The sequence below is a fragment of the Cupressus sempervirens genome, chromosome 2 (assembly GCF_028749045.1).
Source record: "Cupressus sempervirens isolate cs-2001-9-10 chromosome 2, ASM2874904v1, whole genome shotgun sequence".
Classification (NCBI taxonomy): domain Eukaryota; kingdom Viridiplantae; phylum Streptophyta; class Pinopsida; order Cupressales; family Cupressaceae; genus Cupressus; species Cupressus sempervirens.
The window spans coordinates 65545394-65572816 of record NC_143119.1 but is presented as its reverse complement, the minus strand read 5'-3'; positions in this window follow the sequence as shown (position 1 = coordinate 65572816).

Below are 27423 nucleotides of genomic sequence, written 5' to 3'. Positions count from 1 at the left end.
CATGCCTTGGAAAATGTCATCATTGGGGCCCATTTTTTCCCTTTTTTTTATTTCAAAGATTGAATGCCTACCTGAAAACATAATGTTAGTACACAAAAGTGATATCAAAGTTGAAGTTGAAGTTTGAGTTGTTCAGAATTCAACCTCAACTTCGACTTCATTAGGATTGACTTAGGGTAATGGATGTGGACTTTGATACATGAAAGACAATGGGAGGATGTGAACTTGAACTTCAAGTTAATTGGAGCTTCATATTCAACTTCGCAATCAAGAAATGACTCATGCATGAGACACCTTATGACACAAGAAAAATATGAGTGTGGTAACATGATGCACATGTTCTTATTTGAAGGGGTTACTTATTTCAAAAGAGAGATGATTTTAAATAGATAATATGAGGGAGAAGCTCTACTAGTCTAATTGTGGAGTGTAGATGTGACCTGGGATGCAGAGGAGGCTAGTTTTTTAATATTTGATAGATACTTTGCATCGATATTGAGGCACCTTATATTAAGGAAGAATCCCAAAATTCCTAAGGCACTACTGAATTTTATCAGGCCTATGGAGAATCCTTCTAATTTGAAGGTATCCCATAATTTGGCAAAGATTATACCCTACCTTTTTTCTACAATTTTTATAGTATATGGTTTCTAATGAAACCCCCATGTACTTCCTTACCATGTACTTATGAAGGTAGAGATAACTGAAATGCTATGGTAGATAAGTGGATTGGAGGAAGCACAATTGGCTAGTAGGTTTAGGGGCTCAATTTTTTCAACTTGTACTATTGCTCACTAGTTCATAATCACTAAGGATAGTTAGGTGTTCCTATATAAAAAATTTTACCAATATAAAATGGTTGTCTCCCATGCCCACTTTTGGAATAGTGAGGAATTTTTTGATGTGTTCAGATGAAGGGCTAAAACTGGTGCAAAAGATCATCAACTGTACTTCCCTAAAGACATAATAAGGAATGAGTTATCTTTGCAAGAGAAAGTGATAAAAAAGGAGAAGTGAAGGGTTTACTCTAGGGTTTTGGAATTCATTAATTATTTTGATAATAAGTATAAGCCTCTAGATGATGTAAAAATTGAGCCAAGAAAATTAAATAAACTGATGACTACTTTTCTTGAGATCATGGAAGTTATGAATGAAAAGAAATTATTCTTTATTAATTCTTATCTTGAGAGGTTATGAGAAGGTAATATTTCAACTATGTAGTAGGATCAAGGCAATTAGTTCTTCAAAGAATAGCTACCTACAATATAATCCAAAATAAAAGGCCCACAGTTGACAACGGGAAACAAATAATAGGGTCAACCATTTCTATTCTAGAGAAGAAACTTGATGAGCCTATGCCCAAGAGGAAAATAGTAGAAAAGGATCAAGTGTCTCATATAGAGGAGTATTCACCCACTAAATCCACATTACACATTAGAGATGAATAGCTCACTAAGGAGTAGGTTGAACAGTTGGGATCTCAAGGGGGAATTTGCATTACTGCATCAGAACTAGAAGAGGCAAATCCTTAGGAACCTCCTATGTCAAGGCTTGAGTTGACTATTTTTGGTTATAGAGGAAGGGAGTTGGAACCTATTTTTGAATAGGCTAGCCAAGAGTTCATTTGTAATGACAATTTTGTTAAATCTAGGGCCTCCTATCAATTTGCATGGAGGAAAAACATTAGACTTTTTGAAGAGAGATGTAATAAAATGAAAATAAAGCATCCTAAAATGGAGGAAGCATATCTATAGAATCAAATATAGGAGTAGATGATGCATGAATTTAAGAGCTTGACCCCAGAAGAAGGAGAATTATAAAATCATCCAAGGTTCTGTTGCTTCCAAATTGGGATATTGAAAATGAAATGGTCTTTAATTTTCTTACTAATAAATTAAATGTAGATGAGAAGGTAAAGAAAGAAATAAAAGGTTCCATATTTAGTGAGGACTATTTTGCATTATTAATCTTGTTAATAAGAAAAAGATCCAAAACTAGCTCCTCCCAGCTTGATGATACTAGCTTGATAAGAAATTTAATTATAGAGAGTTGAGAAAACTACAAGTGAAGAGGTTGTAAAACTAGGTGTTGGATCAGCCAACTTTACCTTAGCCACTAATCTAAAGGATAAAAGAGAAAGGTTAAAGTTTTAGATTAAGGTAAAAATACGTTTTGAAGGGACCTAAAACCCTTAACAGAAAAGAAAAAGATAATCTAATAAGCACAACCAGGTTTTACAAGGACTTGAAACCTATAGTATAATAGTTATAAAATTGAGTTTTATAGGGACCTAAAACCACAAAATAAAACCATAAAATGAAACTAGGTTTTACAAGGACCTAGAACCTAGTGTTTGAACAAAAGGAACAAAAACTATATTAAAAACCTAGACTAAAGACTAGTTACCAATACCACCACCAAAATAGAGACTAGTTACCAGAAACACCACTAGATACTACTGCAAATCTTTGATCATTTTCCCCACCTCTTTGCCTACCTTCGTAGTGCTTTGGATAGTATCAGTAGTAGATCCCCCAGTTACCTTAGCTGCCTTCTTTCTTGAGCTTTTTCTTGTTCTTTTTCTTGGTCCACCAAGAGACATGATTTCCTCATTATTTCTCTTTCCCAAGCTAGCAGCAATTGCATAAATGCTGGAAGTAACCTACTCCATATTATTGCTACTTTCTAGAGAAAGATTAGAGTTGCAGGATAAATTTGAGAAATTTTTAGCTGCCTATAATAGAGAAGCTCAAAAGAGAATTACACTAGAAAATAAATTGATGGGACACTAATGGCAATCTAGTAGGCCTAGGATCACTTGTCCTTATCCACTAGTGTATCCTTTTAAATCCACTCCTCTTATTGAGATTCTAGAGACACCACTTAGACCTCATTATCACACCTCAGAGAATTTTGAAGAAGAAAAGAGTAAACTATGGGCATTGCATGTAGAGTTAGAGATCCAATATGAGGATAGGTTGAGGAAAGCCATCATGTAATTAGTTAATAAAATTGATTGGATAGGTTTCTATGAGTAGCTAGAAAAGATAACAAATATATGGGATAAGCTAAAAGAAAATGATGATGCCCTAAAGCCAATTGTCAAGAAGTGGAGTAGAAGGAATAAAGGTGTTACTCTTCTATGTTTTTCTATTATCATTTTATCGTGTGTGTATATAGAAAGAACTTATGATTTGACCAATGATCTATCAAATTTTGATGATAAAAGGATTGTATTGCAAAAAAGGATCATAAATTATCTTGATAAATATAAGAGTATTAATTTTGAACTCTTCCCACATACCATAGATAAACGGGCTAAGTTGAAAATAAGGAAGAATGGGCCTAGGAATTGAATGACCTGTTATGCCTTCAAATGAATAAGGTCATAAATGAGAAAGGAGATGCATGGTGGGCAGCTACAACTAAAGAAGTTGTAAAAGTACAACTATTTTATGATTCTTTGAGGAAATATTTTCTAAAATTGATAAAATTTGAGAATATATAATTAAAATGTAGCATAATATTCTAAACTTTAATTGGCTAGATGACTCGCTATTTGATGAGTGGATGGTAGATTTTGTCCATGCAAAATTGCTATAACACTATGAAACTAATGATGATGAAATGGAATAGGGTGAAGTACAAATAATTGGCACATCAGTAAAAGTAGAAGAGGACAAGGGTAAGAAACCAATTCTATTTAGCAAAATAGTGGCCCAAAATGATGACTTGGTAATAAGACATTTGATGGTAAGTATCAATTTGTCAATACAAGATGACATGGATGGATTATGTCAGGTTTAGCTCAACCTTCAAGTACTAGAACAAGGTTCATGTCATGAAGACCCAATAATCACACACTTTGAGGAAGACCAACAATAGCAAGGCCAACCATAAAATCCTCAATAGTGAAAAGTGTAGCAGAAAGTGGTCCCCACTAAAGAATATTCATGATGAAAGACATTTTGTTGCACTATTTTTTTGTTTTTTGTGACAATAGCAAGTAAATAGATTTATGTCTTAGGGACATCTATCAGTTCCTCTATGCTTGAAGCAAGTGAGATTCTAGGGCTAGAGAAGGGTTTGGGTCATTCTATAACTTTGGTTTTATTAAGCTTTATTCAGTCAAGTCCTTGATACAGGTTTTATGATGTACTTTCTCTAAAAAAATCTGAGAATGCATTAAAGTTATAGGATCATAGTGTCTTATTTTGAGTTGTTTTGAGTTCTATTACAATGTTATATTATTTTCAATGAGAATTAATATAAAGATAAACTATCCCCAAATTTTCTCACTGAATCATGTCTCCATTTTTATTATCTGGTTATCTTGATATTGTATTAGCAAAGATTGTCCAATTGAATATAGCTAGGATAGGTTGTTTATCAGTTCACTATTGCTTTTAATTTAATGAATTAATTAAATGCTTTAGTGAATATAATATGAGCTCCAACTAGTAAAAAGGATATGCGTAAGAATAATTTTTAGAACTAATTGTTGATAATATTGATTATACTGCAATCAATCAGGTCAAGAAATTGGATATATTTTGAATCCCAATGGATGAGGCACTGATCAATTAGTTTAGTTTGCATATGAAGAAATCTTGGATAAATATTAAGTACAATTCTGAAAATCAAAATCAATTTTACTTTAAATGTATGAAGAATGTCAAAGCTAGTCAATGCTTGGTTACATTTGATATATGAGTCTTAGTGAGCTACTATTGCCCCACATTATTTTTAGATCTAAGAAGGATTGTGACCAATCTAATATAAGGGATGAATATTGTTATAAAATGAAATGAATTAAATGAGATGTGAATTTAATATCAAGTTGTAAACCTTTTATCCCTTAAGTGCACCTACATTGGTTTTGTAGTGCCAAAAGAGTAGAAAATCTTCCATGATTTTGTTGAAGTTGGGTCCAGATCTAAAGATCATATAGTTATTTATAGGAAGTAGTTAATCCTTAAGTTATTGTGATCTTCATCATCTTGGTATTTATTACTTTGTTTCTTATTAGTGTGAAAACACCAACACTCACTATGAGAAAACAAATCAACATGCCCATATAAACTATCCTCCAATTAAAAACCATCATGAAAAAATGATGGATGTATGCTTTCAATAGGAAACTTGAAGGATTCATACCCTTCATTAATCAAATGGTTGCATGTAGCAAGAGTTTGCAACTCAACTTGTGTAATTGGATGTGAAGAGAATTTCACATCTAATCTCTCTACCTCATTTGTAATTATAATATTCATTTTCTCATACATGTCATACACTAAAAATCCTTCACACTCAAAAAAAAAATTAGTCACCAAGTCTGAAAAACTATCATGAAAGTGTTGACATAAAACATGTTGATCGTAATCTTCATTGAAAAACTCTTTAGAATAAACTTTAAACTTATCAAACTCATCATTAGCACATACTGAAAAACTCAAAATCAAAATTTTCAATTCCAACCCTTGCTTCTTTGTCATATGGCCAATCAAAAACAACTTCAACATTATGAGCAATACAAGATTCTAAAGCAATACTAAACTTCTCCCTATTCATACATTTCTCATAAGAAAAGTTGACATGTGTATTGAGACTTGACCTATTATCACATACACCTCCAAAACTTGACAATGGATATCTTGATTTTATATCAAATTCAGCATCAAACCTAGGGGAAATGACTTTTCCTTGAGAAGAAAAAAAACAAGGGACAGCATGAACAACTAGAAGAACATTTGCATACCTTTTGATATCATGGGCTAGTAGTTCTAAAATTTCATCAACACTCAACAAGACTTCATCACAAGTTTGTTCTCCATAGCTCTGATCATAATTTGGCTATTCTGAAAAACTTATAGTAGTAGTATCATTAGTATAACAATCTAAAAAACCAAAATCATTACTACAACATATTAACTCTTCTTTGCACAATACCTCTTTACCAGGTGTATCATTCTCATTTTTATCAAAACAATAATTATTTGTACTACTATTAGAACTTTCCACACTCTCATGCATATTGTCACATGATTCATTTTCAATCATATAACCATCTTCATCATGTTGACTAAAATCATATAATTCAGTAGATCTAGAATCCATCTCATCATAATAACAAGAAACGTTGTCATTATCTATGGATTCACTAGACTCACTATTACTTCCAACACATTCACATCTTCTATTTAAATCATCCCCAAATTTTTTGAAAAGACTATCAACATGAAAAATCTTTTGTACTCTCACATGTGTTGGCCAATTAACTAAATTATGCATAAATGTATCTAAGAAAAAAATAGGCCATGAGGATTCCTTAGGTGTTAAAGACACATGAAACTCCATAAGTGCTTATTTGAAATTTTCATAAATCTAATCATCTTCTATGCCTTGAACACTTCCTACCACATTTCTTATAAATTTGACAATCAGATTTCAGAGTTCTTTTCTTATCTCCACAATATCTTCAACTACACTTTTATGACTTGGTAAACTAACTTTAGATCTAAGATCTAATTCCATTCTAAAATACAAACTTCTACCTCTTTATCCTAGTGCTAAAAATCACTAAATAAAGGCACTAATTTCTAACATTTGACTTCCATGAAAAGAAAACATGAAAATCAAAATACCTTTACGTGTTGATGTTGAACTTTGCTTTTCTAATTTCAAATGGGTACAACTATGAAATCCCTTTACACCATTCATCAAAACATGTAGTTTTTCCACCTCCTTAAAGATGATAAAGAAAGATCATTGTTGTGATTCACTTCTTGGCATTCAAATTCTTATAATAGCAAACTACAAATGACACTTACATTCTTAATCAATAATTAATATCTTCTCTTTCCTTATCAAGATCTTCTAGTAAAACTTCTAGATCTACACAACTAAGTTGAAAACCCTTGGAAACATTTGCATAGAGCCAATTTGTACTAGTATAAAGATCTTTTACAGAGTCATCACTTACAATCATAAGAAATATTTAAAACATGATTTATAACTTGACAATTCTAAATTGAACTTATCAACTTGCAAATCATCAAACACTTAGAAAAGAGAAAACACTTTTGATCAATTCTAACTTTGACTTTAAAAAATCACATTGAAAACCAAATCTAGCTGAATTGATTATTCTTAGTAACAATAGAATTTGCACTCAACCTTCAAAGCTACTATTGTCTTGAACAAAGAATCACTAGGGTGCATGATATTTGAGTAAGCAACTAGAAACACATTAGAGAACTTACTACTGCAACCTTTTTCCATGCACTTCTCCTACTATATTGAATCTCCTTTTTTCAAATTCTCAAGGTTTGTCTACCATTTAGATTCAATACAACCCCTAACAGAGTCACTATTTTGTTGGTTTCTGAAACATTATGATTCAAAATTACCCTAATGAGAATAAAATACATCTAGGGGTAGGTACTGCCCATTTTTAACATACCCTTTTAGACACTAAGCCAACTATAAGGATAGAGCCTTCTTCTACTTCAAGCTCTAAAAAACCTAGTTGGGCGGATCTTAGATTCATTTATATGGTACTAGTGCTAAAACATACACTTAAATCTAACAAAGAAGATAAAACCCTTAATCTTATAACATGTATGCCAAGATCTTGAACATGAAATAGCTAATAGTATGGCCTAAAAAATTGATAAGGTAGATGAGCACATCACATTTTAGCTCTTAAATGGAAAGGGAAATGGATAAATATAAATTTGATTTCAACAAATCCTCAAATATGTAGCAATATGAACAAGTTGATCTTGTAGCTGATTAGTGCCTTATTTATTGGGAAATTTCACAAATCACACACTTACATTTATAACATCACTGACATAATCCATACGTCAAGATATCAGATCTATCTTATCACTTTGTGAATCAAACATCAAAGTTCATAAATACCTCATTCTCATGAAATATCCTTCTCAAATAACTAGCAACATTGTCAAATACATTAAGAATTTACTTGGCCCTTTTTTCCAACAATAAAATATATTAAACATACAACCTTAACATAATGCAAATAGGTCTCAGTTCTTTGTCCCTAAACCACATAACATTGCAAATTATAGAGATAGGAGATGAGAATCAAAATAAAACTAAGAAGATTCTTGCTCATTTGTATTCATTTCTTTGAAACTATAGATGGGTAAAAAAATAAACATGTGTCACCCTTTCATAAAGGAAAAGGCTAACAAAAGTATAACTATTCACCTTCAATGACATAAAATTGATATTATTATTTTAAATTTGAAAATGAAGTAAAGTAATGAAATGTGTAGAAATGGATAAACTTTACAATTATAATTTTTAATAATTATTTAGAATAAGGATTGATATATTTTTCTAATTTTTATAGATAATTTTTTAGCTACTAAAAAATGCTAAATATTAGGGGTCTAGTTCCTACCACAAAACTATATAGAAATAAACTTATTTCCCTTTGATCTCAAACTATGTTATAGATAACATATATATCTAGAACAATCAAAAGTAAAAATTGGTTGTAGACCTTAATTTTCTCTTTTATAATGATTCAAATTTCAACTCAACTAGAATCAATAGTTTTCATCTCTCACCACATTTCTCAAAACAAATATATTCTAACTAGGAGAAAAATTATACATTCTTAAAGAGGACTCTCTCCTCTAGAATGTCATATAATTTTTTTAACAAATTTATATGATTTGATTTTTTTTTCTTTCTGAAAATCGACATCTTTTTTAGTGTTAAAATATGTGCTTGTAGAATTTTTTAATTGTAATATACAAAATCTAATTAAAACACTATAAATTATAAATGAGAATATTCTTAACTCTAAGCTCTAAAAAATAGTGTTTATATTTTATTAAGAAAATGTCATAAAAAATGTTATGAGTTATTGAAAAGCCACTTTTCTAAAATAATTTTATTTCTTTAGTAATTGGATACAAACTAGTGTAAAACATGCATTTAATCGACATTTCCAATTGGAAAAGTGTGAGACCATATATAAATTTTCTAGAATTATATCATATGTTTGAACAAACAATTATTTTTAGATAGAAATACTTGAATTCAATTGTTATGATAAGTCAGCCTGAAAGGTGACACAGGTTTGTACTTTTACCTAGATTTAGATGCATACAAACAGCTCATGAAACCACTAAATAGATCATAACTAGCTATATTATCTTAACTATTTTAGTTGATACAAGAGAAGTATGGTGAAAAATGTGGTGGAATCATAGCTTTGGATCTAACAATGTGATCTCACATACAAACTTGAACCAACCAACCAACCCCTAAGAAAGAAGAAAGAAGAGACTAAAAAGAAAGGAAGAAATCCTAGATCAGATCAGATATTGCCATTTGTCCACTTGGAAAACCTCTATCTATAGATGCAAAACATCATTCTACTCTCTCTCTATAACTACAAATTACATATTTTTATTGCTACTTGAGAATGCCTTGAAAATATCTCTGAAATGATTGAAAAGTGTAACTAATTTTGATGGGAGATATGAGATCAAAGCAAGGACAAAACACCTGTCAAATGACCTCTAGAGGAAAGATAATTCTTTCATCATAATTTTCTCCAAATTCTAGCTTCAAGAAAATTTCATATCTACCTTCCAACTAATTTTGATGCTCAATGATGAATTCTATCCATTATACTAAGAATGCCCTAGAAAACACAAATATTCTTATAGACTATACCACTGAATACCTAAGCCATTTTTTTGGAATATGAAGAGTAACTAAGAGGGGAGGGGTAAATTAGTTACTAATAAAATAAATACTAGATCCCTTAGATGGTAGTACAAAATAAAGTCTAAAAACTAAATATTGTTGATGATCAGTAAACACACATAAAATGTTGTAACTTGGTAAGTACTAATCATGAAAATCTTTATATGTTATCTATGATTACCCTTACTTTAACTTGGTTGCAAACATATAAAATAAAATATCATGAACACATTTGACACTAGGATTTAATATAGAAACCCAATTTGGGAAAAACCACCAATTGCAACTAGTTATTGTTTTCACTCTTCTGAAGTGAGCCCTGTTAGGAGTCAACCCTGTTAAAGGTTACAAAACACACTATTAGGTGTGACCTTGTTAAAGGATTTAATAACCTTGTTAGGGGTTTCATTGTTAGAGGTCTTAAGAAAATTCAATCTATAACTACCAAATCGTTAGAGGATTTATAAATAGTTGTTAAGCCAACTTTGTTAAGAGATTTAGATTACTGCTACAATGGTTAGAGAGTAACAATGAGATGACATGATTTAAATGTAACTAAATTTCTAATAAAAAATATTTTTTCTAGCTTGTACTTGATCCTCCTTGATCAAATATAGCTTTTCTCATCCACAAGGATATTCTACTTATCCTTCAAATTCACTTCCTCTCTTTATTATTAACTCTTCAATACATTCATAACATCTTCAAACACTCTTTTTGAATCGAATCTAACGTCTTTATTCTATGCCAACTCTCTTAAGAAGTGATATTTTATAGCAATGTGCTTTTTTTTGGTATGCATCATTGGATTCTTTGATATATTGATTGCACTAGTGTTATCACAGTATATATCTACTAGATCTTTGATCTCTATCTTTGTTCCTTCCAACAATTATTTGAACCAAAAAATGTTAGAACAATTAACTATTGCTACCACATATTTTTCCTGTACTATAGATTGAGAGATAAAATTTTGTTTCTTGCTTGTCCAAGACACTAGTCTTTTACCAAGAAGAAATACTCCACCACTAGTGTTTTTTCTATCATCAAGACTTCCTGCTCAATCAACATCAATAAACATCTCCAAGTCCAAATTGCCTCCAATTTTATATCATAAGTCATAGTCTTTAGTACCTTTCAAATATCTCATGATTCTCTTGATCACCATCATATAATTTTCTCTAGGATTTGCTAAGAATCTTTCCATCATACCAACTGCTAGTGTAATACAAGGCCTTGTATGTACTACATACTACAATTTTTCAATCATTTATCTTTATGTGGTTTGATTTACTTCTTTGGAATCATCATTCTTGGAAAGCTTATGTCTAGTAGAAATAGGGGTTCCAATTGGTCTTGAGTATTCCAAATTTCTTCAGTATCTCCTTGATATACTTATATTGAGTGATGTAGATACCATTTTTTTCTACTATATTTGCAACCTAACAAAGAATTTTATCTCATGAAATATGGACATCTCAAATTCTTTACTCATTTCTTCTAAAAAGGCTTTGCAGAAGTCATCATTTCCAATGAATAAGGTATCATTAATGAATATTTCTACCAACACAATCTTCTTGTTTGGTCCTTCTTTGATATATAGGCTACTTTTATCATTTATTCTTTGAAAGCTAATCTATACCAACTAATTATGAAGTCATTCATACCAAGCTTTGGGAGCTTGCTTGAGACCATATAATAATTTGTGTAACTTGCAAACCATGTCTCTTTTACTAGGATCTACAAAACCTTCTGGTTGTTTAATGTAGACTTCCTCATCAAGAATTCCATTCAAGAATGCAAATTTAATATCCATTTGGTATACTTTAAATTATTTTATGTGTTGCATATGCTAGTAAAGTTCTAACACCTTCTAATCTTGCAACAAGAGAAAAAGTCTCACCATAATCAATACCTTCTTCTTGAGAATAACCTTTACATACCAATCTTCCCTTATTTCTGGGAACTTTTCCATTTTCATTTAGCTTATTTTTAAATGCCCACTTTGTGCCAATTACATTTTTATCCTTAGGTTTAGGAACAAGAGTCCAAGTTTTATTCTTTTTTATCTATTATATCTCTTCATTCATTGCTTCAACCCAACATTCATTATCTAGAGCATCTTTAACATTTCTAGGTTCAAATTCAACAAGTAAACATGTACCTTTTAATTTGCAATTTGTCATTATTCCATCAAGTTTGTCTCCAATGATTTGATTAGGTGCATGATGCTTTTTGAGATATCTTGCTAACACAAGTTCTTTGGGTTTTGAATGAGTTCCATTGTTTCCATCATGAACTTTAGTATCAAACTAGGGTCCCACTATCTATGACTCAAGTCCATTAGACTCAGTTTGATGAACAAGCTTAGTAGCATCTAACTATGACTTGGGTCCTTCAAATTGTGACTTGGGTTGCACTATTTGCAAATCAGTAACTGTTGGAGATTTTGGGGACTTAGGAGATGAAGCCTCCTTTATTTTAGATAGGTTTGGAAAGCTATCAAGTTCATATTAAACAAATCTTTTGTAGTCCTCTAGCTCCTTGTTTCTTTCTTCTTCACTCTTTTTTGTAAACTCATCAATTCTAATATGTGCACTTTCTATTATTTTTTGAGTAGATGAGTTCAAACATTTGTATGCTTTACTTCTCCAGGGTTATCCTAGAAATTTTTCTTTATCACTTTTTACATCAAATTTTCCTTTCTAGATTCTTATAGGATGTAACATTTCTTTCCAAATACTTTCAAGTAACTTACATTAGGTTTATAGCCATACCATAGTTCATAAGGATTTCCTATGTTAACCAATAGAAGCTCAGTTAACACTACAAACTTGCAAAGATCCTTCGGCAATCAGGTGAGCTCGGTTAATACTATTTCCATCCAAATTTTCTTCACTAACTGAGTGAGCTCAGTTAAAACTCATCTTCTATAGATTTTCCTTTGATGCCCAAGTGAACTCGGTAGATACTACCTACTAAACTAGGCAAACACCAAAATTCTTAGTAGACATAGAAAACTATCTTCACTTTCTGAGTGAGCTCGACGTACACTGACTAATAATGATATAAAATTTGTGTAACATAAAAGACAATACACAATTAATAAATTGTATGCAACAAAATTATGACCCATATTCAGAAAGTTCATCTTGTCCTAGTTTTGATGGTATACTAGACTACATAATTTCAACAAAAATTGTCCCTCTAGCATGTGTTTAAAAATCTAGCCCCCATTACAAGTTCAGAGCATTTAAATGGAAAATTAAAAAAATTCTATAGTCAAGATTATAGAACAAATTTAAATTTGTTAAATTTTCAAATTCTAGGACTAAGCACTCAAAATTTTCAAAATAAAAACAATTTTCCAACTTTCAAAATTTTCGCCCATTTTCCATTTGGGTCAACCCTCATGGTTCATTGCCACATGTCAACTCCACATTTTTCAGCTCCTATAATATCATATTTTCTCTATCAACACTACTCACCACATTTCTTCTTAGCTTGGTTTCATAGGCTTAACCCCATGTTCTGCCTTAACCTTAGTGACTAGGCATTTAACCCTACTTTTGAGCTTATCCATCTTAACTATAGTTAACTTTAGTAAAATCATAAAATGCTCATTTTCTTATGGTCAAGACTTCCTTCCAAACTTGGAATTTATCATTAGTAAGCATGAACGTTCGTCTCTGAATAGTTTCATTCAAAATTCAATGGTCTTCATGCCAGCTACCATGTTCATTGAAGGTAGGTCATCACGCGAGGTCAGTCTTTCAAAAATCTTGTGTCTTCTTAGGCACTTGCTGCATGAGTGGTGGGTGTTTTAAAAAATTAAAAATATTGGTTTCTATCCAATGTGGGATAATAAACAAAAAAAGAAAACACATTTGCACACCATGGAGCTCCTCTTGTGGTTTGTATGATGCAGGAGCATCCTAGGCTTTCTTACAATCCTACATGTTGCAGTCGAGTGCCTATGGTTTATAATTTTGTATTATTGCTGAGCTAGTCAATGGATGTTGAGTTATTATATCTCTAATGGATGTCAATTTACTATAGCTCATAGTGTATGCCAATTTACTCTAGCTCCTAGTGTATGTTGAGTTACAATAGCTATAGTGGATGTCGAGTTACTATAGCTCCTAGTGGATGTTGAGTTACTATAACTCTTAGTGGATGTCAAGTTACTATAGCTCCTAGTGAATGTCAAGTTTCTATAGCTCTTGCTAGATGAAAATTGAACTTGTTCATTCTGAGTTGTCTATGAGCCAACTTTTGGCATTTAATTTATGTATGGGTATTTAATTTAGTGTTGTAGTTGACTTGTTTCTCAACCTATATTTAATGAAAGGGATTTAATTTAGTTTGTAATGAGTTGGGCTAACTTGTGGATTAGTTGGGTATAAGTAAAGGGTTTTGTGGAGTCTTTAGGGAGGTTATCATTCTAGCTTTGAGAAGGGGATGAATTGTAGATGTGAATTTTGAAAAGCTAAAGCTACTACTTAGAAACTAGAGGATTGCTTAGTGGACTTGAGTGTGTACAAGTGTGGATTCTTCTTGGTGTTCTAATCCAATTGTGTATATAGACTAGCTGGGGTTGGGTTGTAAGTTGGATCTTGTTGGATCTCATAGAACTAATTTTGTAATTGAAATATTACTTATAATCAGTTATATCTATGAATAAGGAGTTGAGATTTGGTATCATATATTGCATTGTTGTTGCTTTATTTTTGTATTTCCAATGTGTGGTTGCTTGTTAGGGGTTTAGACATCTCCTTTGGTAATTCTCCTACCTTGCATTGTGTCAGATGGTATTGAGGAGAAGTTTGTTCCTATGTGTGTTGACATATCACCAAAGCTAAGGCAATTTACACTAGGATTTGTAGATAAGGTTAATCTCGTGGCTGATTGATATTCTAGATTGGTGGATCTATTGATTAGGGTTAGCTAAAATTTTGGAAGATTCCTCCAAGAAGATTGGACCCTAGTGAAATTGATGATCTTAGTGATGTCATAGAAGAAAGAATCTTAGAGAAGATTAGAGTAGAGTTTAGATCTGAGATTGCATTGATGAAGAGTGATATGATTGCTAAAATTGTAAGTGCATTAGGTGATGTACCTAGACATGTGGGTACTAAAAGTAGTTATGAAGAAGTTTTTGAAGACTTTAAAGTTTCTAGATCTAATGGTGAGGATAGAACTGATCATGTGGAGGGATCTATTAGAACTAGGGCTAGTCAGTTTGCTAGACCTAGATCTTAGTTGAAATTGAAGCATAAGATGGAGGTTTCTAATTTCTTAGGTATATTAACTCCTAAAGACCTAATTGATTGGATTGGTGAATTGGAAGACTAATTTGAGCTTGAAGATATTGAGGATCCACTTAGAGTGAATTTGGCACAAACTAAGTTGAAAGGACATGCTACTCTTTGGTGGACAGAATTGCAAAGAGATAGAGAAGAGGAAGGTGAAAGGAAGAACACTAGATGGAGATTGGTGGTGACTAAGTTTAAGGCTAAGTTAATTCCTATTGATTATTAACTTGACCTATTAAAAAGGTTATAAAATCCAAAATAGAAGGATATGTTTGTGAAATATTATACCAAGGAGTTCTACAAGTTGACTATTCAATCTAGTCATAGAGAATTGTCAAGGAAAAAGTGGCTTGGTACATTAATGGTTTGAGATTCAATATTTAGGATGAGGTTGCTATGCTAAATATTTCTTCAATTGAGGATTCTTATTAGTACGCCCTGAAGGTATAGGATAAGTTTAAGAAGAGAGGTCAAGGTAATGCTAGAGGGAAGGAGAAGTAGGATAGCTTAGCATAAGCTAAACCAAGTGTTGAAGGTGAACCAAAACTTGCTAATGAAGAAAGGAGGATAGGTAGAGGTGAGTTCAAAGGTAATTATTTCAAATGTGGGAAAGAAGGGCATAAATCCTTTGGATGTATGATTGGTAGGAGAGCTACTATTGTTAATGAGGTTATAGTTCAAGATAGTCAGCCTGAGTAAGGACCAGTTTGTTTAGGACTTGTTCTAAGTCTGGTGGTAAAGTCTACAATGTGATTTTTGATGGTGGTAGTATGGTAACCTTGTTTCTGATGAGATTGTTCACAAACTTGGTTTGAAGAGAGTGAGATATCCTTATCCTTATACAATTGGCTAGTTGCAAGGTGAACATGCTTTAGAAGTGAAGGAAAAATGCCTTATTGATTTTCAAATTGGGAACCATAAGGATCAAGTTTTGTGTGATTTTGTGGACATGAATAGTTGTCATTTATTATTTGGTAGACCTTGGAATTATGATTATAGAGTTGTGTGTGATTGTGTCAACAATAAGGTGGCAAGAAGTTTTCCTTGATTCCTTTGTAGAATGAAGAGCTCGGTAGGAGGAACCTAAGTATTGAGAGTTGAGTTAAGTTGGAAAATTTAGAGAAGGTAGGAGATCAATGTGGAAAGAAGACATGTAGGAAACCTAAAATGGATGTGAAGAAGTAGAAGAAGAACAAAGGAAAGAGTGTAAAAACTAAAGATTTGGAGGATATGTGTGTGAACACTAGTTTGGGATTTCTATATCGAATCCCAGAAGATGTTCTTCTAGTTACTAGAACATCTTTTGAACCTAGGGTGTCTAATGTAGTAGCATCCTAGACTTTCTTGCAATCCTACATGTTGGAGAAAAGTGCCTATGGTTTCCAATTTTCTATTGCTATCAAGCTGGTAAATGGAAGTCGAGTTACTATAGCTCTAATGGATGTTGAGTTACTATAGCTCCTTGTGTATGCTAATTTTCTATAGCTCCTAGTGTATGTCAAGTTATTATAGCTCTAGTGGATGTTGAGTTACTATAGCTCCTAGTAGATGCTATGTTACTATAGCTCTTAGTGGATGCCAAGTTATTGTAGCTCCTAGTGGATGTTGAGTTACTATAGCTCTTAGTGCATACTGAGTGAACCTGTTAATGCTGAGTTGTCTATTAGGAAATTTTTGGCATTTAATTTATGTATGAGTATTTAATTTAGTGCTAAAGCCTATTTTTTTCTTGACCTATATTTAATGTAAGGGATTTAATTTAGTTTATAATGAGTTGGGTTGACTTGTGGCTCAATTGGGTATAAGTAAAGGGTTTTGTGGAATCTTTAGGGAGGTTATCAATTTAGCTTTGAGAAGGGGATGAAGTGTAGATGTGAATTTTGAAGAGCTAGGGCTATGGCTTAGAAACTAGAGGATTTATTGGTGGACCTACAGGTACAAGTGTGGATTCTTCTTGGTGTTCTTATCTAGTTGTACATTTGGACTAGCTGGGGTTGTGTTTTTAAGTTGGATCTTGTTGGATCTTGTAGAACTAATTTTGTAATTGTTTTTTGTAGTTGGAACTAACTCAGAAGGCCTTATAGCCTAACATATTGCATGTAATAAAATATATCTATGAATAAAGAGTTGTGATTTGATGTCAAATCTTGCATTATTATTTCTTTTTTGTTGTATTTTCATTGTGTGGTTGCTTGATGGGGGTTTGGACATCTCCTTTAGGGATTCTCCTACCTTGAATTACATCATTGTAACAATGACAACATCTCCTTTTTCTTAGATGCAGGTGGAGTTTTCATGTCTTTTCCTATCCTAGAATTTGGATGTCTCTTTGCTTCCAGTTGATGTGGCTACCCCACTTTCTTTAACTATGGCTTGATCGTATTCAATGAATAGTTATGGACCTTGCTTTGCCCCTCTTCTTGTGGGTGTTGAAATAAACATGGACCTTTCTCCCCCTTCTACATCATGGGAACTCTTTTCTTAACACACCATGGATGCCTCTCACGTAGATTAGATGCCTACTCTTCTATCCTATATGTGGAGATACTTTGCTCATGGATGGCTCCTTTTCTTGCCATGGAATGCTCTAATATGGACCTTGATTCACTTTGAATACTTTGCAGATGTTCTAAATCTTCCTCTAAAAAATTTTGTTGCCTTCTCTCTAATACAAAACTTAAAACCTTGGTATGAACAATCATATTAACAAATTCTTAATTCCTTAAAGAAACCACATGTGCAAACCAGGCTCATCAGTTATGGTTTTATGTTTTAAAATGCTAGCCCATGCCCAAGCTTCTTGTGTTCAAAGTTGGAAAGGAGGCGAGGCACCCAAGCACGTGGTGGCTTTCACCATCTTCACTTTGCTATTCTCTACAAATCTAGCCCCTTCTAAAAATTGCACATGATGCCCTAGTATGAAAGATTCAATGTCATCCTCTATGGGTTACATATTTTCAAAATTAAATCTAATGCCATTCAAAACATGTGCAACATCTTGTACAATAACATCATACAACCTTGCCTTTCTTTGGATTGACTATTGTGAGCTCCCTCTCTTCCTTCTTCAATGCCATGCTTGAGGTCTTCACTTTTTCTTTTTCTCCATGCCTTGATCCTTCAAATCCCAAAAGTGGAGGTAATCCTATTAGTTCTTTAAAACAACACCTTAATACCTGTTAGAAGTTGTAATCTTTCCTTGGTGTATTTATAAACCAAGGTTAGAAATCCTTTCTTTATTGTTGTAATATATTAGGATATAAGCCAAGGTATCCTAATATATTTCTTTTTTGTCCTTTTTCCACTACATCTTATTTTGTCATCTAGTGGAATATGTGAGGACAAATATATATTGTAATTTCTAATTTTAGATTATTCCTCCTTAAGAGGAATCTCACACTTGGCCTCACACACTTATGAATGGTGGCATTCATAGACATGGGAGTTACATTCTAACTCCTCTCTCTCATCTCTATTTAAGAGATGACCCTCCTATCTCATTTAACAATGAGGTTTCTTCCTCTTCTCAATTATTGTATGAGCATTGCTCTCTCTCTCTCTCTCTCTTCCTTCTTAGGCTTTTCATGCCTCATTCATAATGTCACAAGGGGCTTTATTTTCTTTCCCCTTTCCAAATATCTTGTCTCATGGTGTTGGAGCTAGAAGGTTTCTCTCTCCTATTTTATGGTAATATCTTTTCATGCATTTACTCACTTAGATTCTTTCCTAGTATTGCTTATTTATAGATTTCTGTTTCCATTTCTAACATGGTATCAGAGCAGTTTAATCTTTTTTTTGAGTGTTTACATGAAGGTACGATTCGAAGGAGACTCTTCAGAGAGATTTCACTAATTTCTTCTTTAATCTTCTTAAGTTGGAAGAAATTAAATTTTTTTTTGAGTTTGGCTGGTTTACCGCCAAACCCGATTAACTTCTGTTTGCTCTAATTTGTGCAGGTTATTTCTTATTCTCTATTAGTTTTCATCTAACCCCCTTTGGAAGGCTTGCCGCCAAAGGGTTTTCCTATCTAGATATCAATTTTTTTTATTTTTGTTTTGTCTAATCTATTTTGTTTATGGTTATCCATTTTTTCAATCTGTTAATCATGGCATAAGCTTCAACCAGCTCCGTTTGTAATATCTTTTGGTTTCTATTTTATGTTAGGAGGGAAGGATGGTTTCTGTTTCACCAACATTCATTATGATTCCTAGCCAGTGCATTGTTATTGTTTTCACAACATTTTCTTCTTTCTTCCTTCCGTATCCTCTCAGGGTTTTGGTTTAAAGCAAGCTAATCAGCTACATTTCTATTGTGTCAAGTTTGAGGGGACTATAAGGTGGAGATCATGTTGCTTTTGTAGTTCTTTTGTTGCATATTGAAGAAGTTGGGTGTTGAAGAGTAAATTCAGGATTAGTCCTTGACATTAGATGTTTTGGATCTCCAATGGTTCCATCCCTTATTTTTAAGACCCGTTAAAGAATCCAAGTTTTTATATGTTCTTACAATGAAGCCATGTTAAGATAACTTGAACCTATTCCATCACCTACCAGTAAACTGTGACCTTGCGTGTGGGTAAATTCACGAGTCTTTTCGTGGAAACCTCACGGTGAGGTCTTCTCTCAAAAAATTCAATCTGCAAGGAACGAGGACAGGCTCTTTTAAAGCCCACCCATTTATCTTCCAAATCCAAAGAGAATTGACTCTCATAGAAATTATTCATAGCTGGTTTTCTTCTATTGTGTTTGTGTTTTTTTTTCACCATTCAAAATGAAGGGAACAGATGTTTTAATGGCTACAGTTGTGGCAGTCGCATCTACTGCCTTGGGTTTTCTGGTCCAAACATGCAGCATTCAGATTCGCACAGAAATTTGATGGGCTTCACTTTATTGGAACTCTTGTAAAAGCCATTCTATTCCTGGGCGCAGGCCACACCCCTCTCCCTGCGTTTCAAAACCGAGATGTGTTGTAGCACCTCAGGGAAGGGCAACCACTCGATGTATGCCGATACAAAGCAACTAGGGCATCCATTGTCATTGTGTTGATAAGGATTTTTCATGAGGGAATCGACTCAGCCGTTAGGAGTGAAGTGAAGACTTACTGTTTGGTGTTGAGTACTTAATTCATTTTTTGAAGAGAGATAATGGTTGCTCCATTTTCTCAGGGAGGGCCAGTGGTTAATTGAGACCATGATTATGCAAGGCTTGTTGGGCATCACGTAATCTCTGAGGAAGTTAAGGGGAGAAAGTGGTCTGCGCACCCGCTCCACCTGAGAACCTGCCTCGAGAGACAGGTCTTGAACCTCAACCCGTAGCTTTACTAGACCCACAATCTTTAGAGATGTTTCCATTTCTAACATGGAAGAACTTTCCAAAATTTGCATATAAATCTCCATTTAAATCGAAATAAGGCTTCAAATTCAGGGATTAAAGGAAATCTAAGTCGTCTGTTGTGCCACAGCCAGAGGTAACTTTTCTTGTCTTTTCACGCAAGATTCTTTTTCTTTTTTTAGCTCTTGACAGAAGCATCATTTACTTTTATTATTGCCTCTTGTCAACCTATTTTTGGCATGTAATCATTCATTGTCAGACAAGTGCAATATTCTATCATTACAAGCTTTTATTCAAACTTTTTTTAGAAAAGTTTTTAAACTTTTTTAGTATATTCTTATCTGCCAGATCTGACCTCTATCATTAATTACTAATTTTTTTTTAGTTATATCTTTCTTAATGTTTTATTTCAAAAAATTCTTTTTGAATCACTTCCAATCTTGAAGGCATAGTATGAGGAAAATGGGGAGATTTTTTCTTGCCCCATGACTTTATGTTCTTATTACTTTGAGGTTATATTTTTGAACCAAGGTAAATATTGTGACTTTTTATAAATTGTGACTTTCCAAATTATTAAGTATGGAAAGGTAATTCTTTTCTTTAACCAATTTATTTTCGTATATATGGGTGCACACATATATGCCAAGATAAATATATAATTTATGACTATAATATTTCAAAAATTAATATATACCTTCACAAAATCAATTAAGTACTCATGTTTACCCTCAATGGAGTTTTATACCTGATATCTATATTTAGTTGATCTTCCTTAAATCATTTTACTTAATTGGATTATGAGTAATCTTACACATTTGCCTTCATTTTGATATTTTGATGTGCCCATAGCTGCACTTTTATGCTTTTATAGCATTGTTCTATGCCCATGTTGGCACTTTATGGTTTTATACCATTGATCTACATGATTTAAATAACATTTTGAGTTGCATAGGGAGCTTAATATTTTTTCAAGGTTAACTATGTAGGTCCCCTCAGTATAACTGATACATAGTTTCCTTATCTAGCCCATGGAGTATCCCTCCATCCTATATTGGTATGCACTCATTTTATATGGAGTTTCCCTCCATTTGATCCTATCTGTTCCATTTTGATAGGATAATATTTTTATGGAGTTTCCCTCCATTTGGTTCTATTGGTTCCATTTTGAAAGATTATTATTTATGGAGTTTCCCTCCATGATTTTGTTCCTCAATGAAGAGGATGTTATTATTGGAGTTTTCTCTCCAAATTCAGATGATTTGATCCAATTTGAAGGCAATATGTTGTTATATCCTCATAATCCATTCTTTTGATTATCTTAACAAATCATGATAATTCTACTTTGATCAGCATGTCTCTCCTTTATGTTCTTTTCATATATTAATGTGATAATGATCTGCATACATTATTTCTTAGATCATGAGTCATGCATGTTATGGAGGGACGCCCCTATTAGCTGGATGCATGTATCATTAGTTGGCCTTGTCCGTGGTCATTTGTGCATTAGTATAATATACTTTTCATGAGAGCATTGATCAAGCTTTTTACTCAATTTGTCCTTGTTGACAATTTTTTGAGCATATACTTTATCTTGATATCAGGTTATCTCCATTGTTTCATGGTAACATGTTTTACTCATTATTTCTCTATGAGAGTTTTATTATCCTTATTCAAAAGGATTTCAAATTTGTATATATGATGGCATTCTACTTGTGGATATTTGTCTTGTTGTTCTTTTTTTTCAGGTGGTCCATCAAGGAACCTTCTTGGTTTTCCACATATGAAGAGGTGTCTATGCTTCCACTTGATCACATTCAAAGGACTCATGTACTTCTCTTGGATCTACAAATGTTCCATATGGCTTGAAGACAATCAAATTACTTCATATTGAAGACTAAGTTGCAGATTTTTGTAAAATTATGGGTTTAATACCCTTTGATGTAATTTCCCCAAGTAAAGATTAAAGGGGGGTGTTAGAAGTTGTAATCTTTCCTTGGTGTATTTATAAATCAAGGTTAGAACTCCTTTCTTTATTGTTGTAATATATTAGGATATAAGCCAAGGTATCCTAATATATTTCTTTTTTGTCCTTTTTCCACTACATCTTATTTTGTCATCTAGTGGAATATGTGAGGACAAATATATATTGTAATTTCTAATTTTAGATTATTCCTCCTTAAGAGGAATCTCACACTTGGCCTCACACACTTATGAATGGTGGCATTCATAGACATGGGAGTTACATTCTAACTCCTCTCTCTCATCTCTATTTAAGAGATGACCCTCCTATCTCATTTAACAATGAGGTTTCTTCCTCTTCTCAATTATTGTATGAGCATTGCTCTCTATCTCTCTCTCTCTTCCTTCTTAGGATTTTCATGCCTCATTCATAATGTCACAAGGGGTTTTCTTTGATTTCCCCTTTTCAAATATCTTGTCTCATGGTGTTGGAGCTAGAAGCTTTCTCTCTTCTATTTTATGGTAATATCTTTTCATGCATTTACTCACTTAGATTCTTTCCTGGTATTGCTTATTTACAGATTTCTTTTTCCATTTCTAACAATACCAATAGCAAAACAAGTTGTCCTCCTGGTGCCATATGCTCTGATGCATTTAAATCTAGCACCTCCCATTTTTTGTTAACTTGACTAGTTAGTGACATAAGGGACAAAGGGATTGCCAATGAAATAGTTGAAGGTAAAAAGAGGTCCTTCTATAATTAGGATCTCGTATTAGTTTCCTCAAAAGGGACACCATCATAATTGTAGAAGTCAAAATATGTGGTATAGAGTTGAGAAACAATGTGAAGATGCCAATCACCCATAGAAATGAATGAAGGTTTTGAGTGGTGATATTATATATCACCAACTTAAATCCTTAGTGTTCATCAATCATCTCAACTATTTTCATTGCACCAAGCAAGAAGAAAACTATCTCACTAACTTTTGTAGATGTTGTGCTCAACTCTTGGGTAGCAATATTAGATGATGGAGCCCCCAATACTCCTAATCATCCATAAACTAACAGCCATCAAAAGTCCAACACTACTCTTATTAAAGGAAAGGGATTCCTCAAACATAATTCCAACACATCCTAATGCAAACATGAATACCATTGCAAGATTCCAAAAATTACTAATAGTTATTGCTCCAAATTCACTTGAATCAGCAATAAGTTCAATAGATGACAATATGACATTATTTACATCCTTTTGAAATTCATCATCACATTCCTCTAACTAAAAATTTTAGCCTGAACACATCATTTTGGATAGAGTTAGTCAAAGCAATGCACTTCTCAACTAACTATCTCTTCAATATACATCATGGCTTATCAATCTGACAAGATTAGTTGGGCCCCAAAGTGGGTCTAGCTAAAAAAAAATTATTTTCAAACAACTAACATATTAAAATGATCCACTAAGCTCACCCCAAAGATTGAAATCATTTTGAAACATTGATTCAAATCTCAATACTCATTTTCAACAGTTCATGCAAATTATCAACTTTGTGCCAAGGGGTCCTCTGACTAGCCTTAAAAATTAACTAAAACTAACAACAAAGCCCTAATCTCTAGCATACTAATTATTTGTTCCACATTCTTTTACCCTATTAAATATCATCTAATGATGAATTCTCAATCAAAATATATTAACCATTGGAGTTGCCTTCTTAGAATTGCCTGGATGCAAACATGTTTGAAAACCATAAAATGTGTTTTGATTTAGCTTTGAAAATAAGGAAAATTGACACTTGGGGGCACAAAAACTAGGGCACTAGTTCATTGTCATGAGGAGAGTATAAATATTTGATTTGGGCTCATAAAAGATAATAGGGCACATTTGGTGAGTAGTCAAAGTGGGCTATTTAGATTTGCAGAACTGGAAACACAAGTAGAAAAGCAATTTTTGTAAATAGAATGGACTTGGGAAAGTGTGAAGATGGATTTTTCAAGACTTAAAAAGTGGCACACTTATAGAATTTTTAGATTACAACATAACAATATAATCTATTTGATCTCATCTATCATGGATTCAAAGTTATGACATCTCGAATAGGGGTATCGATCAATCTATAGTTCTTGATGCCAGTAAAACCTTACAAATTGCAAATAGGATCACATTCAAAAACTGATCAAAAAGATTTTTCATAAGCTTAAAATTGAAACATAACAAGTCTCTAACCTCTAGAACATAATGAAAAATGATTTTTCTCATTTTGGTCAATTGGGTCAAAGTTATAACTAGTCAAATGAGGCCTTCCAGAATTCTAAACAATTTACATTAACATGATAGCAAATAAACAACCAACTTTGAGGGATTCAAAACCTAGCCAAAACATGTCAAAATTACTTGAAATATAAAACATAGGTTCTCTAATATGGATATTAAACACTCCTAAAGTGATGAGTCGTGAAACATTACTAGGTGCGAGATATTCAAATGCAAACAAGGCCTCTTATGTGAGATATTCAAAATAGAACTTCACAGAATGGCTCTGAATGATCATTTATCTTTATGGAACACATGGATGTTCTGAATAAAAGGTGTTAGAAACATTAAAAACATATTAGGGCTCAGAAGGATAGCCAATTGTACATGCATTAAATGCACTTAAAGGGCTTAAAAGCTTAGAATGGTACTCAAATAGGGAAGGCAATTTTGAGTCGTATCAGGGTAGATTTACATACAATAGAATGCCTTTTGAATTAATCAATGCAGGAGAAACTTTTTAGTGTGGAATGAGTTTCAATTTTGAAGGTTTGAAAGATAGAATTATTGTCATATATTTTGACAATTTGATAATATTTTCCAACAAGAGAAACGATCATATCAAAGATCTAGAGAAGGTGTTACAAAGATGTAAAGAGTGTGGTATCTCTCTAAACCCAAAGAAATTAGTGTTTCATGTTATAGAAGGTAAGTTGCTTGTTCATATTGTATCTCAAGAAGGAGTGAAGACTGATACAAATAGGGTTAAAGCTATTTAGTAATTAAGTCTACCATTAAGCAAAATAGGAGTGAAGTCCTTCTTTGGCTAGGTAAAATTCTTGAGAAGATTTGTTCCTGATTTCTCTGAAATAGTTAAATGTATAGTTGATATGATGAAAGGTGATAGAACTTTCAAATGGAGTGATGTTGGAAATAGTGATTTTGAAGATATCAGGGATGTCATTACTAAAGCCCCTATACTTGTCCATCCTGATTGCACTAAGGAATTCATCATTTATTGTTACGCCTTAGAACATACTATGTTAGCCATACTAATGCAATAAAATAAAGAGAGAATGCAAGCCCCAATTGCTTTCATAAGTATACCATTGAAAAATCAAGAACTGAGATATTCTCAAATGGAAAGATATACATATGCAATAGTAAGAGCCCTTAATAATTCCAAATTTTATGTGTTGCATTCTCATTCAATAATGTATATGTTCCAGATCTTGTAGTGAAAAGTATTTTGACGCAACAAGATGTTGGTTGCAATAATAAAGGAGTGTTGATAGCCAAAGTTCAAGAATATGATATAGAAATAAAACCAACCAAACTTGTAAGAGGAAATGCACTTTGTGAAGCCTTAGCAAAGGATCAACAAAGTAAAGAAGAAGATACTCCAAAAGTTCTTATGGTAAGTCTTCAAGGTCCCTAGTTCTCAAACATTGCTTATTTTTTGACATATGGTGAATGCCCTAATGGATTGACTACTAAACAAAGGAAAGATCTAAAAACTAAAGCCTTGAAATATGTAATTCATCATAATTTATAATAGAGCTATTGATGAAACATTTTTGAGACGTGTGGATAAGGAACATTAGGTGAAGTCATTAAGATCTTTTCATGATGAAGCATGTGGGGGACATTTTTCTAGCACTATCACTACATTCAAAATTTTGAGACAATGTTATTATTGGCCTAGTATGTTTAGAGATGCATATAAGTGGGTGGCTAATTGTGAAAAATGCAATATGTCTATTGGTAAACCTTAGCTATTGAATTACCTCTTAGGCTAGTAGTAAATAAAGCTCCTTTCCATCAATGGGGTTTAGATTTTATAGGTCCAATTAATCCTCCTTGTAGTCAACAAAATTCACATATACTGATTGCCACAAATTATTTTAGTAAATGGGTTGAAGCTAAGCTAATGAAGAAGACTTCCTCAGAACTGGTATGTGAGTTCCCTAAAGAACATATTCTAGTCAGGTTTGGAATTCCTATGAAATTAGTAATGGATAATGCATCTTATTTTTCCTCCTTAGAAAGCATTGAATTTTTCTATGATAATGGTATCCAAGTTGGTCATTCCTCTTATTATTTCCCTCAAGGAAATGGGTAGGTTCAGTCTAGTAATAAGAATATGATTAATATTTTGAAGAAATTTTTCTCAGATAATCATAAAGGTTGACATAAGAAAATTAATGATGCTTTATTGGCTAATAGGACAAAACCTAAAAGAGCTATTGGGATATCACCTTTTGAATTGGTGTATGGAGTAGAACCTAATTTTTTACTGTCACTAGAACTAATTACTTGTAAATTGAAAACTACAACTGAAGATGATGTCTTCCAAGATGGGTTAGAGATGAGGATCTTGTATCTTACTAAACTACAAGAAGAGAGAGAAGAGATGGGTGATAAGATTATTGAACATCAAGGAAGGATAAAAGAATTATTTAATAGAAGAGCAAGGCCTAGAAAATTTATGGAAGGTGACTTTGTGCTATTATGGGATAAGACACATGACCCAAGAGGCATCCATTCCAAGTTTCAATCTTTGTGGAAAGGACCATTTTGGATTACATAAGAAAATCAAAATAATTCTTTCAAATTAGCATATCCAATAGGAGAAAGCTTGTCATGTTCTTATAATGGGAAAGCTCTGAAGTTGTATTAAATGCAAAATTTGAAATAGGTAACCCATGTATAGTAGATAGCTAGGTGATTTTTCCTTTTCATGCATTTTTCTTAGTTTAGTTGATTATTTTCCTTAGGTAGTTCCTTGATGTTTTCTTAGTTTAGCCTTTTTTTA